General features: G+C 44.8%; 1 protein-coding gene across 1 annotated transcript in view; it reads left to right on the top strand.

Annotated features, from left to right (window-relative positions):
• LOC126198874 (uncharacterized) overlaps positions 1-16,807 on the top strand; it is a 129,075-nt gene that overhangs the window by 485 nt on the left and 111,783 nt on the right. The window lies entirely within an intron of this gene.

Raw genomic sequence — 16,807 nt, 5'->3', positions numbered from 1 at the left:
CTCAAAGTCCGGCCTTCCTCATGTCGTAGATTAATTTAGTCGGGGAGTGGGTGCTCCAGTTTATTCCACCTATACGAGGGTAATCCCAAAAGTAAGGTCTCCTATTTTTTATATGTACATAGACCTGTTTATTTCTACAATGATTTGCAACAACATACCGCTTCAACATTAGCTATTTTTCGACATGATCACCATTTCTGTCTATGCATTTTTGTAGACGCTGTTGCAGTTTTTGAATGCCCATGTCATACCAGCTCGCCGTCATGCGGTTCAGAAAGTTATGAACCTCCTCTTTCACCTCCTCATTGGGGCTGAATCGCTTCCGGCCAAATGTTGTTTTAACCTTGGAAACAGGTGATAGTCACTGGGTGCCAAGTCAGGACTATAGGGTGGGTGGGTGATTATGTTTCACTGAAACTGTTGCAGGAGAACAATGGTTTGCCGAGCAATGTGTGGGCGAGCGTTGTCATGGAGAATGGGTACGCCCTTGCTCAATATTCCTCTTCTCCGGTTCTGAATTGCCCGTTTGACTTTTTTCAGAGTCTCACAGTACCTGTCAGCCTTAATTGTGGTCCCAGCGATTCAGCTCCGACGACGAGGTGAAAGAAGAAGTTCATAGCTTTCTGAGCAGCGGCGAGCTGGTATGACATGGGCGTACAAAAACTGCCACAGCGTTTACAAAAATGCGTCGACAGAAATGGTGATTATGTCGAAAAATAGCTAAATGTTCAAGCTGTAAACTGATGTAAACCATTGTAGAAATAAACAGGTCTATGTACTTATAAAACAATAGGAGACCTTACTTTTTGGATTACCCTCGTACATTTCTACAATGCAAAGCAAGGTGAAATGCATGGCAAACAGTAGTTGCCATGGTACCACTTATTGGGGCTTCTTCCCGTCCCATTAAAGGATCCAGGGCGGGAGGAATGATTGTTTAAATACCTCCGTGCGTGTTGTAAGTAACCTAACCTTGTGTTCGCGATCCGTACAACAGCGATTCGTAGATGTGTTGTACAATGTTCCTGAATTCCTCGCTCAATACTGGCTCTTGGAACTTATGTTCGAGACTGACCTGTCACCGTGGTGGGGCAGTTCGACTGTTGTTTTTAACAGATTTTTGGAAAATCGTATCTCTGTAACTGTTAATACAATAGAACATGTTGAATTTGAAACGGGCCGGCCGGAGTGGCCGAGCGGTTCTAGGCGCTTCATTCTGGAACCGCGCGACCGCTACGGTCGCAGGTTCGAATCCTGCCTCGGGCAAGGATGTGTGTAATGTCCTTAGGTTAGTTAGGTTTAAGTAGTTCTAAGTTCTAGGGGACTGATGACCTCAGATGTTAAGTCCCATAGTGCTCAGAGCCATTTGCACCATTTGAAACGGTGGAAACTGGTTTCTATAATCTTAAAAAACTTATTATGAAATATTAACAGTAGCAGACATACAAAATATTTTACTGGTTCACGTTTTTATTCCAAAGAAAAACTTGTACATGTCGTTTTTACACATAATTTGACAAAGCGTGGTATGTTTTGAAACAGTCTGGAATACAAAAAGCTACATCTCAATTTGGACACCACTATGATGTATCTTTTCGGCACGTTCCCTTTTTGCTGATATCGGAACACGCTTTGCAGCCACGTGTTGGGTGTGACTTTTTTATGGTACTTGTTATTCCAATAGTTGTTTTACGAATATTCATTTGGCCGATACAGTATTTCAAATCCTCCGCCACAAAATTTTCTTTTATGTATTACTTACCCGAGTATTCAGCCTGGATCAGTATCAGAATCATCAACTTCTCCCCCTGAACTAGAATCACCGGTATTTCAAATCCTCCATCACATTATTTACTTTTGTGTATTGCTTACCTGAGCATTCAGCCTGGATCAGTATCAGAATCGTCAACTGCTCCTCCTGAACTAGAATCGCCGATTTTTTCTTCCAGGACGTTGAAGAACGTCGCTATAAACGAAATTCCCAATGCCGAACAGTGTGACAACCAAGATACAGGTAGCAGACGAAAGTATTATGGGACTCAGCACAGAGCAGAGGCATGCAAAACGCTATTGTGCAGTACAGATAACTAAGAAATTTGAAAACTGCCTTGTGAAGACTATGCAAAGACTCTTCCTTGTGCAGACTAGATGGCTACCGACAGAGGGCAGGAGGTAGGGAAGGCCGTCATAGCTGCAACAACCTGTTTTAAATTATATCGTTTTTTGTCTCCAGTTTAACCCGACTGTTAAAACTGCTTAAAAAATCGGTTTATGAAATAAAAAATTTGTTTTTTTTTTACTGCTGTTATAGTTGAACTTCCTTACAAGGAAGCTCGTGTACAGCTCGTGTACAACGTCGTGATTTCTGTGGTATGTTCATATTCCTCGTAAGAAACATACTTCTCTTGCTAGCGACAAATGTATATGGGTGTACCGTATATACACTCCTGGAAATGGAAAAAAGAACACATTGACACCGGTGTGTCAGACCCACCATACTTGCTCCGGACACTGCGAGAGGGCTGTACAAGCAATGATCACACGCACGGCACAGCGGACACACCAGGAACCGCGGTGTTGGCCGTCGAATGGCGCTAGCTGCGCAGCATTTGTGCACCGCCGCCGTCAGTGTCAGCCAGTTTGCCGTGGCATACGGAGCTCCATCGCAGTCTTTAACACTGGTAGCATGCCGCGACAGCGTGGACGTGAACCGTATGTGCAGTTGACGGACTTTGAGCGAGGGCGTATAGTGGGCATGCGGGAGGCCGGGTGGACGTACCGCCGAATTGCTCAACACGTGGGGCGTGAGGTCTCCACAGTACATCGATGTTGTCGCCAGTGGTCGGCGGAAGGTGCACGTGCCCGTCGACCTGGGACCGGACCGCAGCGACGCACGGATGCACGCCAAGACCGTAGGATCCTACGCAGTGCCGTAGGGGACCGCACCGCCACTTCCCAGCAAATTAGGGACACTGTTGCTCCTGGGGTATCGGCGAGGACCATTCGCAACCGTCTCCATGAAGCTGGGCTACGGTCCCGCACACCGTTAGGCCGTCTTCCGCTCACGCCCCAACATCGTGCAGCCCGCCTCCAGTGGTGTCGCGACAGGCGTGAATGGAGGGACGAATGGAGACGTGTCGTCTTCAGCGATGAGAGTCGCTTCTGCCTTGGTGCCAATGATGGTCGTATGCGTGTTTGGCGCCGTGCAGGTGAGCGCCACAATCAGGACTGCATACGACCGAGGCACACAGGGCCAACACCCGGCATCATGGTGTGGGGAGCGATCTCCTACACTGGCCGTACACCACTGGTGATCGTCGAGGGGACACTGAATAGTGCACGGTACATCCAAACCGTCATCGAACCCATCGTTCTACCATTCCTAGACCGGCAAGGGAACTTGCTGTTCCAACAGGACAATGCACGTCCGCATGTATCCCGTGCCACCCAACGTGCTCTAGAAGGTGTAAGTCAACTACCCTCGCCAGCAAGATCTCCGGATCTGTCCCCCATTGAGCATGTTTGGAACTGGATGAAGCGTCGTCTCACGCGGTCTGCACGTCCAGCACGAACGCTGGTGCAACTGAGGCGCCAGGTGGAAATGGCATGGCAAGCCGTTCCACAGGACTACATCCAGTATCTCTACGATCGTCTCCATGGGAGAATAGCAGCCTGCATTGCTGCGAAAGGTGGATATACACTGTACTAGTGCCGACATTGTGCATGCTCTGTTGCCTGTGTCTATGTGCCTGTTGTTCTGTCAGTGTGATCATGTGATGTATCTGACCCCAGGAATGTGTCAATAAAGTTTCCCCTTCCTAGGACAATGAATTCAGGGTGTTCTTATTTCAATTTCTAGGAGTGTATAATGTCATTTTCAACTTCAGTTAGCAACAAGATTTTTCAGAATGAGGTTACTGCAGAAAGAGATCTGTTGTAATATGGCAACTTGGCAACAATAAGTATAGACTCCTCACATCGTTGTTACCTTCCGACAGTCATACTACAGTAGCGGTGACAATCACAGAACTCGTCAGTAGCACACGTTATGTCATTTTCCATTCAAATTGTTACGAAGTGGACGCATTTCAGAATAGCAAGGACAATAAAATAACGATTTTAACAGTGGAAAAAAAGTGAATGTGATTCATGAAATCGAGAATCCACTGTCGAAACGATTTGGAAGAATAAGGATAAAGTTGAATGAGATTTTTCACTCCGCAGCAGAGTGTGCGCTGATGCGAAACTTCGTGGCAGATTAAAACTGTGTGCCGGACCGAGACTCGAACTCGCGGGCAAGTGCTCTACCATCTGAGCTACCCAAGCACGACTCACGCCCAGTCCTCACAGCTTCACTTATGCCAGTACCTCGTCTCCTACCTTCCAAACTTTACAGAAGCTCTCCTGCGAACCTTACGGAACTAGCACTCCTGAAAGAAAGGATATTGCGGAGACATGACTTAGCCACAGCGTGGGGGATTTTCCCAGAATGAGTTCGAGTCTCGGTACGGTACACACTTTTAATCTGCCAGGAAGTTTCAAGGATAAAGTTGTTACGGCGGTCACCAAAAGCTGAACGGAGCGACGTTGAAGGAAGCACTGCTTAAGTGGTTTAAGCAACAGAGAAGAATCAATGTGCCTCTCCTTATGGCGAAAGCAGAAGAATTTGCAAAGATATTAAAAGATGAGGAATTTGTGTGCAGCAGTGGATGGACTGACAGATTCAAGCAACGTCACGACATTAGTTTTGGTAAAGTGAGCGATGAAGCCAACATTGTGAATACTGAAACAATCCAACAATGGCTCATTACCATATGGCCTACAATTTGTGAGGGATATGCAAACTGTGGCATCTTTTATGCAGACGAGACTGGCATTTTCTTTAAATTAACGCCTGACCAAACTCTGAAATTTAAGGGCGAAAAATGTGTTGGTGGCAAGTTATCTAAAGAACGAATAACAGCTGTGGTTTGTGTTAACGCAGACAGAATGAAAAAATTTCTCTTGATAGGCAGTATCCTAGGACGCGTCGTACTGGTGTCCTGTAAGCAGTTTACTCTGCAGACTGATAGAATTTTCACTGTACTCTACCAATCTATCGAAGTCTGCACATTGCTTTACATACGCCTTAGCCTATGTGATCATTCCATTTCACCTCCTCTACAAATTAATAATCCAATTATTCGTATGAGTTGGCCGATTCCAATTGTGACTCACTGATTTTGCTTTAATAAGACATTACAGTTTTTTGCCTTGTAAAATGTACTGTTTTACGTTTTTGAGGGTTTAAAGCGAATATCCAGTTTTTACACGACTTTAAAATGTTATCAAGATCTGACTGAATATTTGTGAAGCTTTATTCTGACAGTACTTCATTATAAATAGCTGCATCATCTGCGAGGTTACTATTGATATTACTTACCGCGTCATTAATAAACAATATGAGCAGCAAGGATCCCATCACACTTCCCTTGGGCATGCTTGAAGTTGCTTCTACGTCTGTTGATGATTCACCATACAAGATATCTTGCTACGTCCTTTCTACCGTAATATTCTCAGTCCAGGCACAAATTTTGTTTTATATCCCATATGATCGTACTTCCGTTTCTAGCGGTGTCATAAAACCACCGACGACAATATTCTTAGATTATCTGGCTCTGAAGTGTCACTGGTAGAGATGGTGGCTATCGCTGAAACAACCATTTTCGGTTATATCGGTTTTTTTCAGCGCCGGTTTAAACTGAGTGCTGGAACCTCTGAAAATAACTGGTTTCTGGAATAACCAATTTTCGGTTTTTTGTTCCCGTTATTTCCTGTAATAAACGTAGAAATCGAACAAAGACTGAAAAATTTTGACTTCCTCAGTTTCAAAATACGTAGAATCAAAATATTAAATGAAATAGGTAAATAAAGGGAACCCCTGTCCGTCCACCATTTGCTGCTTTTCTCTGGAAGTAATATATAGAATACTAGAAAAAAATCACCAGTATTCTCCCAATGTGTCTAATTTTTTGAAACTCTGCTCAAAAATCATGTTATAATCGAGGAACGTACCACTATTTGGACGTTACGTATAGTCAGTGCTAAAGGGTGAAAACCGAGGCTGAAGAACTACACTAAAGCGCCAAAGAAATTGGTGTAGGCATGCGTATTCAAGTACAGATATATGTAAACGGGCAGAATACGGCGCTGCGGTCAGGAACGCCTAAATAAGCCAACAAGTCTCTGGCGCAGTTGGTAGATCGTTTACTGCTGCTACAACGGCACGTTATCAAGATTTAAGTGACTTTGAACGTGGTGCTAAAGTCGGCGCACGAGCAATGGGACACGCCAAGGTAGCGATGAAGTTGGGATTTTTCAGTACGACCGTTTCACGAGAGTACCGTGTATATCAGGAATCCGATAAAACACCAAGTCTCCGACATTGCTGCGGATGGAAAAGGATCCTGCAAGAACGGGCCCAACAACTACTGAAGAGAATCGTTCAACGTGACAGAAGTGCAACCCTTCCTTAAATTGCTGTAGATTTCAATGCTAGACCATCAAGGAGTGTCAGCGTGCGAATCATTCAACGAAACATCATCAATATGGGTTTACGGAGCCGAATGCCCACTCGTGTACCCTTGATGACTGCGCGACACAAAGCTTTACGCCTCGCCTGGGTCCGTCAACATCCAGATTGGGCTGTTGATGGCTGGAACCACGTTGCCTGGTTGGATCAATCTCGTTTCAGATTGTATCGAGCGGATGGACGTGTACGAGTATGGAGACAACCTCATGAATGCATGGACCCTGCATGTCAGCAGGGAACTGTTCAAGCTGGTGGAGGCGCTGTAATGGCGCCAAGCTTGTGAAGTTGGAGTGATATGGGACCCTTGATACGTCTAGATAAGACTCTGACTGTTAATTAATGACGTATGGCATTGGTGGCCGGGAGACCCCTCGCGGGGCGGTTCGGTCGCCGCTCCACAATTCTTTAACGCCATTACCGCGACTTGCAAGTGAATGAGGATGAAATGATGATGAAAGACACACCACACCCAGTCATCTCGAGGCAGAGAAAATCCCTTACCCCGCCGGGAATCGAACCTGGGACGCCGTGCGCGGGAAGCGAGAACGCTACCGCAAGACCACGAGCCGCGGACACTCTGACTGTTGACACATACGTAAGCATCCTGTATGATCACCTGCATCCATTCATGTCCATTGTGAATTCGGACGGACTTGGGCAATTCGAGCAGGACAATGCGACACCCCACGCGTCCAGAATTGCTACGGAGTGGCTTCAGGAACACTCTTTTCAGTTTAAACACTCCCGCTGGCCACCAAGCTCCTCATACATGAACATTATTGAACATATCTAGGATGCCTTGCAACGTGCTGTTCAGAAGAGATCTCCATCCCCTCGTACTCTTACGGATTTATGAACAACCTTGCAGGACTCATGGTGTCAGTTCTCTCCAGCACTACTTCAAACGCCGGCCGAAGTGGCCGTGCGGTTAAAGGCGCTGCAGTCTGGAACCGCAAGACCGCTACGGTCGCAGGTTCGAATCCTGCCTCGGGCATGGATGTTTGTGATGTCCTTAGGTTAGTTAGGTTTAACTAGTTCTAAGTTCTAGGGGACTACTGACCTCAGCAGTTGAGTCCCATAGTGCTCAGAGCCATTTTTGAACCACTACTTCAAACATTAGTCGAATCCACGCCACGTCGTGTTGTGGCTCTTCTGCGTGCTCACGGGGTCTCTACACGATATTTGTCAGGTGCACCAGTTTCTTTGGCTCTTCAGTGTATATTTCTCATATTAATTCGTCCGTTTACAAAAGCTTAAGCAAATAAAGGCATATTATGCAGACACAGGAAACAGTTCAACTACTTTCTAATTTTACAGTAAACTATGAACAAATTGTCAAGTTTTTCTCCTTGTATGATGTTGCAAGCTTGTTCTGGCTCACCCCGTTTTTAATCTCTTAATGCAAAAGGGGCATTGTACTTCATTGATACCGCACTTTTTAAAATACTGGCAGACTAGGTATGGTGCCATTCTGTATTACAACTAATGACCGACAACAACAGCAAGAAACTACCATGTAGAACAAATGGGGCAAGTGTCGCACTCTGCATGTACATGCGTACCATTCAGTAGGCCGCGCCACGTGCTAAGAGGTACATTATTGTCTCAGCAAATCTGTACCAATTTTATGCCATGTGTTTGTTGCTCGTTTCTGTTAGCATTGTTATTAAAATGGCACTTATTACTGTTCGCATTTTCTACAGTGACCTAATATGTCAAGCAATGAAAATTTTAGGGTTAAAATAACTCGTTTCTTCAAAACGTATTATTTAAAAACAAAAACTTTTACCACTGCTTCTATGGACAATTGATATCTCGGTTTTTTGCCCAGTTATTAGTTAAAAATAAATACCGTATTAGAAATGTTCAAATGTGTGTGAATTCCTAAGGGATCAGACTGCTGAGTTCATCGGTCCCTAGACTTACACACTACTTAAACTAAATTATGCTAAGAACAACACACACACACACACACCCATGCCCGAGGGAGGACTCGAACCTCCGGCGGGAGGGGCCTCGCAGCCCGAGACACGACGCCCCAAATCGCACGGCCACTCCGCGCCGCCCGTATTCTAACTGAGACCAAACAAATGCCGAAAAATACCGGTATCGGTTTAAGCCGGTCGGTTCTTCCCATCCCTGATTCACTGGTCGGTGTTAAGATTGAATGTTGCTATGCTTAGCAGGCTATTCGTTGGTTACACGGCCTGCTGAAAACTCGTAGGCAAATGAATCAGCGACAGGTTGTGGGGAGCCGTGTTTCCCCGCCGTTAGTCGCGGAAAATCGACGCCAGTTCTGCAGTCGCTGTTTGTTTAGCTCGCAGCGACAGTGTCCACTGAAGCCGCTGACCTGTTATCACACTCGGCACGTCATACCGGGATTGCTGGCACCGTGGCATCGGGAGCGTGTAGCCGTCCTCTCTACTGATGCTGGTAGGCTGCATCAGGATCTGAAATCACATGGAGAACTGGTTTCGAGTTTCCGCGACACAGCAAGCTTTGTAAGCCTCGAATACTCTGCTACACGTCCCCTCCCTCTCTCTTAACACCGACTAGTCGTTTTTAGTCCAAGAAAATCTAAATTGCGGACTAATGTAGTCACATGATGCAGTTAAGAAAACAACATACTGAAGCACCCAGTCCCCAACTAAATTTGTCTACACACGATGTGTAAGTAGGCTGTTTATGTTTTCTTATTGGCAACGTTACGTAGCGCTCTGTATGAAAATCAATGGCTGTGCTGTGTGCAGTCCGTGGCTAGTTTGCATTGTTGTCTGCCATTGTAGTGTTGGGCAGCGGCAGCTGGATGTTAACAGCGCGTAGCGTTGCGCAGTTGGAGGTGAGCCGCCAGCAGTGGTGGATGTGGGGAGAGAGATGGCGGAGTTGTGAAATTTTTAAAACTGTATGTCATGAACTGCTATGCATATTATGAGTTTTCAACATTATTAAGGTAAATACATTGTTTGTTCTCTATTAAAATCTTTCATTTGCTAACTATGCCTATCAGTAGTTAGTGCCTTCCGTAGTTTGAATCTTTTATTTAGCTGGCAGTAGTGGCGCTCGCTGTATTGCAGTAGTTCCAGTAACGAAGATTTTTGTGAGGTAAGTGATTTGTGAAAGGTATAGGTTAATGTTATAGTCAGGGCCATTCTTTTGTAGGGATTTTTGAAAGTCAGATTGCGTTGCGCTAAAAATATTGCGTGTCAGTTTAAGGACAGTCGTGTATAATTGTTCTAAGGCGACGTTTCAGATGAAAGCAGTCGAAACGTCGGATACCTTAGCATTTTAATTATCACATTGCTCTGAGCACTATGGGACTTAACATCTTAGGTCATCAGTCACATAGACTTCGAACTACTTAAACCTAACTAACCTAAGGACACCGCACACATCCATGCCCGAGGCAGGATTTGAACCTGCGACCGCAGCAGCAGCACGGTTCCGGACTGAAGAGCCTAGAACCGCTCGGCCACAGCGCCCGGCTTTTAATTATCGTATAAGATGACGCGTCAATTGACCTAGAAGCATTTTAAGGAGATTGACACCGAGTTGGGAAGCCCATTAGCATGTCTCATGTACCCATGATCAGAAATATGCTAATAGCCATAAATAAAAAGCCAAACTGCTGAAGTGCATTGTTGAACCAGTTGCTTATAAATCTTATTGCGAAACATAATAACAGAGTACTCTGCCCACACCTGTTGCCAGATGGAAGACACAACACAAATACGTCATCTTGAATCCGCTTTCGGCAGTGGTTGTATGCGGTCGCACCTCTGTGGTCGTTCCGCTCTTTTGTGCTGACGCTCGCTAGCAGGAGAAACTTATGGGTACTGATCTTACAGTCACACTATGGGCACGAAATTTAAAAAAAATTGGGCACGAAATTCACCTTAAAACTTGCCTTTCCGTATGGATATGAACGACCAAACGTGATCTAAATTCTTAACAGGTTTTATGATATGCTTGATTTGAGAGGTGAGGAAATTTTTGGTCACACTTACGATTTTCTCGGTAATGCTCTATATGCAACGAAACTTGTAACCGAATAATCTTGCAGACAGGAGTTCAGCGAAGTGACGTAATTCTAAAGGTGGAGGAGACAACGTTGATATCTGCTATGCTCAGTTAGGTCTCCGTTCAGTTAGTGTATTGAATCTCTCATTTGAAATAAAATTCGTATATTCGACGGACGCTATGTGCGAAAACAACGTACTGTTGGAAACAACAAACTAATGAGTTTTGAATGTTCCCTGTTTGCTCGCAGCAGTGTGTGCCCACTTCAGTTCTAGTTAAAATGGTGTCGGGACAGCAGAAAGAGTTTTATGTTCTATGTTCTGATCAGGGCGGGTCAGTAATAAATGTCCAGCGTGACTTTCGTACTAGGTATAATGTGGATCCTCCTACAGCACAGAGCATTAGACGATGGCATGGACAATTCCGAGAAACAGGTTGTTTGTGTACAGGCAAATCGCCGGGCCGTCCCCGAGTGTCTGACACAAACGTTGAACGCATCCGCCATAAAAGCTTCCTGGCAGATTAAAACTGTGTGCTGGACAGTTTTAATCTGTCAGGAAGTTTCAAATCAGCGCATACTCCGTTGCAGAGTGAAAATCTCATTCTGGAAACATCCCCCAGGCTGTGGCTAAGCCATGTCTCCGCAGTATCCTTTCTTTCAGGAGTGCTAGTTCTGCAGGTTCGCAGGAGAGCTTCTGTAAAGTTTGGAAGGTAGGAGACGAGGTACTGGCAGAAGTAAAGGTGTGAGGACGGGGCGTAGTCGTGCTTGGTAGCTCAGTTGGTAGAGCAATTGCCCGCGAAAGGCAAAGGTCCAGAGTTCGTGTCTCGGTCCAGCACACAGTTTTAATCTGCCAGGAAGTTTCACGCACACTCCGCTGCAGAGTGAAAATCTCATTCTGGATGGATCCGCCATAGTTTCACAAGGAGTCGGCAGAAATCCGTTCGTCGTGCAGCTCGACAGCTCACCATGCCCTTGATGTCCGTCTGGCTTGTGTTGCGTCGACGTCTACTTATGACATCATACAAAATTTTTAAGTCAAAGGATTACTGAACGATGGATCGGTCGCACTGGACCAAATGATTCAGCCTTACATTACTGGCCTCCAAGGTCACCAGACCTGACTGTATGTGTTTCTTGTGGGGGTTTCTAAAAGACTCTGTTTATGCGCCTCCGTTACCAACAACAATGAATGACCTGAGACATCGCATAACAGCAGCTGTGGAAGCTGCAGTGTGGGAACAATTTGAACGCCGCATTGACATATGCCGTGCATCTCAAGGGGGGGGGGGGGGGGGGGGGGGGAGGGGGGCATATAAAACACTTAAGAAAAGGTATGAAAAAAAACTTTTTTTGAGTTTCCCGTTCATCAAAAAACAAAATTCAAAATGGTTCAAATGGCTCTGAGCACTATGGGACTCAACGTCTGAGGTCATCAGTTCCCTAGAACTTAGAACTGCTTAAACCTAACTAATCTAAGGACATCACACACATCCATGCCCGAGGCAGGGTTCGAACATGCGACCGTAGCGTTCGCGCCGTTCCAGACTGAATTGCCTAGAACCGCTCGGCCACCCCGTCCGGCAAACAAAATTCATTGTATATGTTTATTAGTTTCAGAAATATAGACTTGCCAAATCGGATGATTCTTTTTGATACACCGTGTATAAATGACAGCCTAGAAATACCAAGAATGCAAACACTTCACGTCGAAAATGCTGTCAGGAATGTGAAAATAGATTTAAAGAAAGTTGTGCCTTCTTTTGTGTGGTACAAGGCATCAAGGTGCTCGTGGAATACGAGCCACCGCGGACGTGCGTCATTTGCGGCTTCACAGGACATCTAAAAAGCGGATGTCCGCGTATGAGACCGCAACTTCATGAGCGACACAATGAAGCAGGAAGAATAATAGACGTGTAACTGCTAGCACATCCGCCGTCGCCAAGCGAAGAGTTGTCGGGGCGAGTACAGCGGCGCCAGCCGAACTCGCTACGGCAGTAAACAACTTAGCAGTAAATTGCGAGTAGCCTGCCTCTAATGAAAATTCAAGTACGAGGGCGTTCTGAAAAGAAACGCCTCCGAACTTTTTCTTCTGCTCTCAATATCGGTTTAGGTATTAATTGTCATGCATATTACTCGGTCAACTTCCCCGCTACGCTGACGCAACTTGCAACTCTCTGCCACTAGAAGGCTGCGAATTCTAGCGAGTAATATGGCGGTGTGAAACGTAACTATGTCGGTGAGTTAGAAACATAGTGCTATAATCGAGTTTCGATTTCGAAGAGTTCGTCCACATATGGAGCATCATTTCCTTCACCATAAGAATGCGCGACCACGCACAAGGGCTGCGAAATGTACAACAGTCCGATGCCTTGGGTTCACTTTCATCGATCGTCTTCCATACTGACCCGACTTGGCCCCATCCGATTTTTATCTGTTTACAAATCTTAAGGATACGTAGACTTCACTTTGATGATGATGAAGCGGTGCAAAGGTGAATTTGTGGCTCTGTTAACAAAGTCAAACATTCTACAGTGACGGTATCAACAAACTGATCTTTCGTTGAGAGAAATATGTCCGTCACTAGGGCGTCTGTGCTGAGAAATAAATATGTGCGCGTGAAGAATAAAGATGTAGAATATTAATTAAGTTTGCTTTATTTAAAGAGATTTAAGAGTTTTAGCATAAAAAAATTCGGAGCCAATACTTCTCAGCACGCCCTCGTAGACAGAGGGAAGAATCTTACAAACACCAATTACATTCTGAAGACTCGGGCACACGCTTTCTATACACCGTATACAGACATGCGCGGACAACGATGTTGATCATAATATGAGTCACAGCAATTTTGAGACACTGAGTACTCACATGAAAACTTGTGCAGCGACGCCAAGTGTAACTGAGAGTCCCGAAGAAGGTGACAAAGAGACCAAAAACGACAACACATCAATAGGAATGTCGACCACTGACAAATATTGTGGTGTCACCGCCAGACACCACACTTGCTAGGTGGTAGCTTTAAATCGGCCGCGGTCCATTAGTACATGTCGGACTCGCGTGTCGCCACTGTCAGGATCGCAGATCGAGCGCCACCACACGGCAGGTCTCGAGAGACTTACTAGCACTCGCCCCAGTTGTACGACGACTTTGCTAGCGACTACACTGACGAAGCCTTTCGCTCATTTGCCGAGCAGATAGAATAGCCTTCAGCTAAGTTAATGGCTACGACCTAGCAAGGCGCCATAAGTAACTTCATGTATCTACTGAGTCTCACTTGTATCAAAAAATGGCTCTGAGTGCTATGGGACTTAACATCTATGGTCATCAGTCCCCTAGAACTTAGAACTACTTAAACCTAACTAACCTAAGGACAGCACACAACACCCAGCCATCACGAGGCAGAGAAATTCCCTGACCCCGCCGGGAATCGAACCCGGGAACCCGGGCGTGGGAAGCGAGAACGCTACCGCACGACCACGAGATGCGGGCTCACTTGTATCATCAAGAATGCTGTATACCAAAGGACGATATAAAAGTTAAGTGTTCTAGTAGCTACGTTCATTTCTTTATCACATTCATTACGAATCCTGTTCCAGACTTCGCGCCAGTCGGCGTGTGTGTACGTGTGCCCTTTCGGCTACCCGTCTCTGTGGACTGGCTGCCTTGTCAGTCCACTACAAATATCATCATAGGTACCAGCGTGCGGATTCCAAACGGATCGCGTGGATGCAGAAACTGATGAAACACTAGTAATAGCAAAGAAGCTAGAACGCGCGAAGAAGATACAGAAGAAAGATAGAAAAAATGCTCATACGTGTAAAATACTGGCAAAACGGAGCACCCCAACCGACCTGAGAATGTTAATTATTTCTTTATTTAACATGATATGATTAAAGCCATCAGGAAAAAATGGTTCAAATGGCTCTGAGCACTATGGGACTTAACATCTGTGGTCATCAGTCCCCTAGAACTTAGAACTACTTAAACCTAACTAACCTAAGGTCGTCACACACATCCATGCCCGAGGCAGGAAAGCCATCAGGACCTCTGTTACATTAAGAACAGGGTTTCACACATACGGTACCTTCTTCACACTTTAGTTACAAAGGAAATAATAATTTTAATATGACAAATACTATGAAAATGATCTGAGCCTTTATGATGGCAATGTGAGGAGGTAATATTGAGTATGAATTAATCTAACTTAATACTGGCAATACTTGTACTACTGCTGCTGCTGCTACGAATATTGATAATAGTAATAATAATAATAGTAATGACAATGATAACCATAATGACAGAGGCAGATATAAAAAGGATTTGCAGGTGTACAAAATAGATGTTTTCCTATGTAGCGAGTTAAAGTGAAAGGAAATTTAAGGAGACTGCACCAGCTAAGAATAGTAGGAAATGAGGAAGACCTGGTTGGAAATGAGGATGTACAAGAGTAACGAGTGCGTTCAGGGAGAATGGTAATCATTAATACCAGCGCAGAAGACAAGGCAGAGATTCCTCTTAATATTAATAGAATCGAATACGACATCGGGGATATAATTGTATGTCAGCGGGATTGTTTACATACAGCTGATGCGGACGTAACTATGCTTCAAGAAGTAATCGTTGGATACGATGATATCAAGACTATGGGTAAGGATTGCTGGAAAGCAATGAGGTGGACATACCATGCCAACCACAATCTAGACTCGAAAGTGGCATAGGGACTGCAACAAAAATAGACTACCTGCTCTTACAAGTATATGCCTCGAGTTGCTCCAGGCCAAAGTGACAGATGCGCCTTCTTTCTGGACTAAATAGGGAATCTGCTAATGGACATTCGACTTAATCTAACTTCTGGAGACTTTAATCGTGTCTTGCTTAAGGAATATCAGTGCTCTAATATTTCTGTGAAGTGTTCATTGTTTTTGCGACTGGATTAGACTTAATACACACGTCGATTCATCCACCTCCACCCGCACTCCCTAGGTTATACGTACATCAATAGTTTCTCCACGAAACATTTTCTGCATAATGTTGCTGACTGCGAGATATGACCAGTTACTTTTTCGGATCATTGTGCCTGCCACATCACTAGATCAAGCAGCAATGTATCCTGGGGCGAGGGATTTGGATGACGTGGAGCTGCACCAAGCTGTCACTGAGACATGGAGGCGATGCCTACGGAGCCAATCAAGGTACCCTAGGCATATTATCTGGTAGATTCAAGCTGAAAACCAGCAGGTAAGAAAATGTCGTATTCAATTTGCTCAAACAAATGGCTCTGAGCACTATGGGACTTAACTTCTGAGGTCATCAGTCCCCGAGAACTTAGAACTACTTAAACCTAACTAACCTAAGGACATCGCAGACATCCATGCCCGAGGCAGGATTCTAACCTGCGACCGTAGCGGCTACGCGGTTCCAGACTGAAGCGCTTAGAACCGCACGGCCACACCGGCCGGCTTTGCTCAAACACAGCAGTAGTAAAAATGGAATTAATTGCATCCTTCCAGTAGCTGTCTGTAATTCATACTGCCTACTCGTTCGTTTACCTTCCTGTTTAACATACTACCCAACATATGTTTTATGAGGTTATAGTCTTGATCAGTTTAGTTTTGCTGTATTGCCTCATTTAGGCATAACACGGAGTTCCAAATATCTGTTCAGCATTTATTTTTTAGTCAGATGGAGCTTGTAACTATGCAGGTATGAAAATGGCGCTGGGGCATTTAATTTGAGAGCTCACAATCACATTTTAGGCACCAGTTTAACACCAAAAATTGTGGGGAAGAGTGTTTCGAAGGAGACCATGCACAATAAGTAAAAGGTAAGCGTAGAAAAATTTTGTAGACAAAGTTCCGGAATTTTTTGGAGGTGTGTGTGTGTGTGCGCATGTGTGTAAAGTAACGTTGTAACACTTGATGTGAGTTTTGGGAACATTGTAGAAATAGAAAGAAAATTTTGACAATTGAAAAGTGTCATGGAACAATTTAGACGTGAAAAATATTTAATATGAGCATCTTTGTACCTTATACCAAGTGTGGTGTAATAAACTAACTTCGAACGTTGAAAATGCTGATTTACTTAAAAGTTCACCACAGGATAAACATTTTGTGTGTGTATGTTGTGCCAACATACACTCTTCATGTAACTTTTTGGATGAATACTTGTGAACATGACGCAAAAAAGTTCAAATCGTTTAGATACTTTTGAGCATGACCAAG

The sequence above is a fragment of the Schistocerca nitens genome, chromosome 8, assembly GCF_023898315.1.
Source record: "Schistocerca nitens isolate TAMUIC-IGC-003100 chromosome 8, iqSchNite1.1, whole genome shotgun sequence".
NCBI classification, from domain to species: domain Eukaryota; kingdom Metazoa; phylum Arthropoda; class Insecta; order Orthoptera; family Acrididae; genus Schistocerca; species Schistocerca nitens.
The sequence above is the reverse complement of the archived record's forward strand: the minus strand, read 5'-3'. Positions and strand labels throughout refer to the sequence as shown.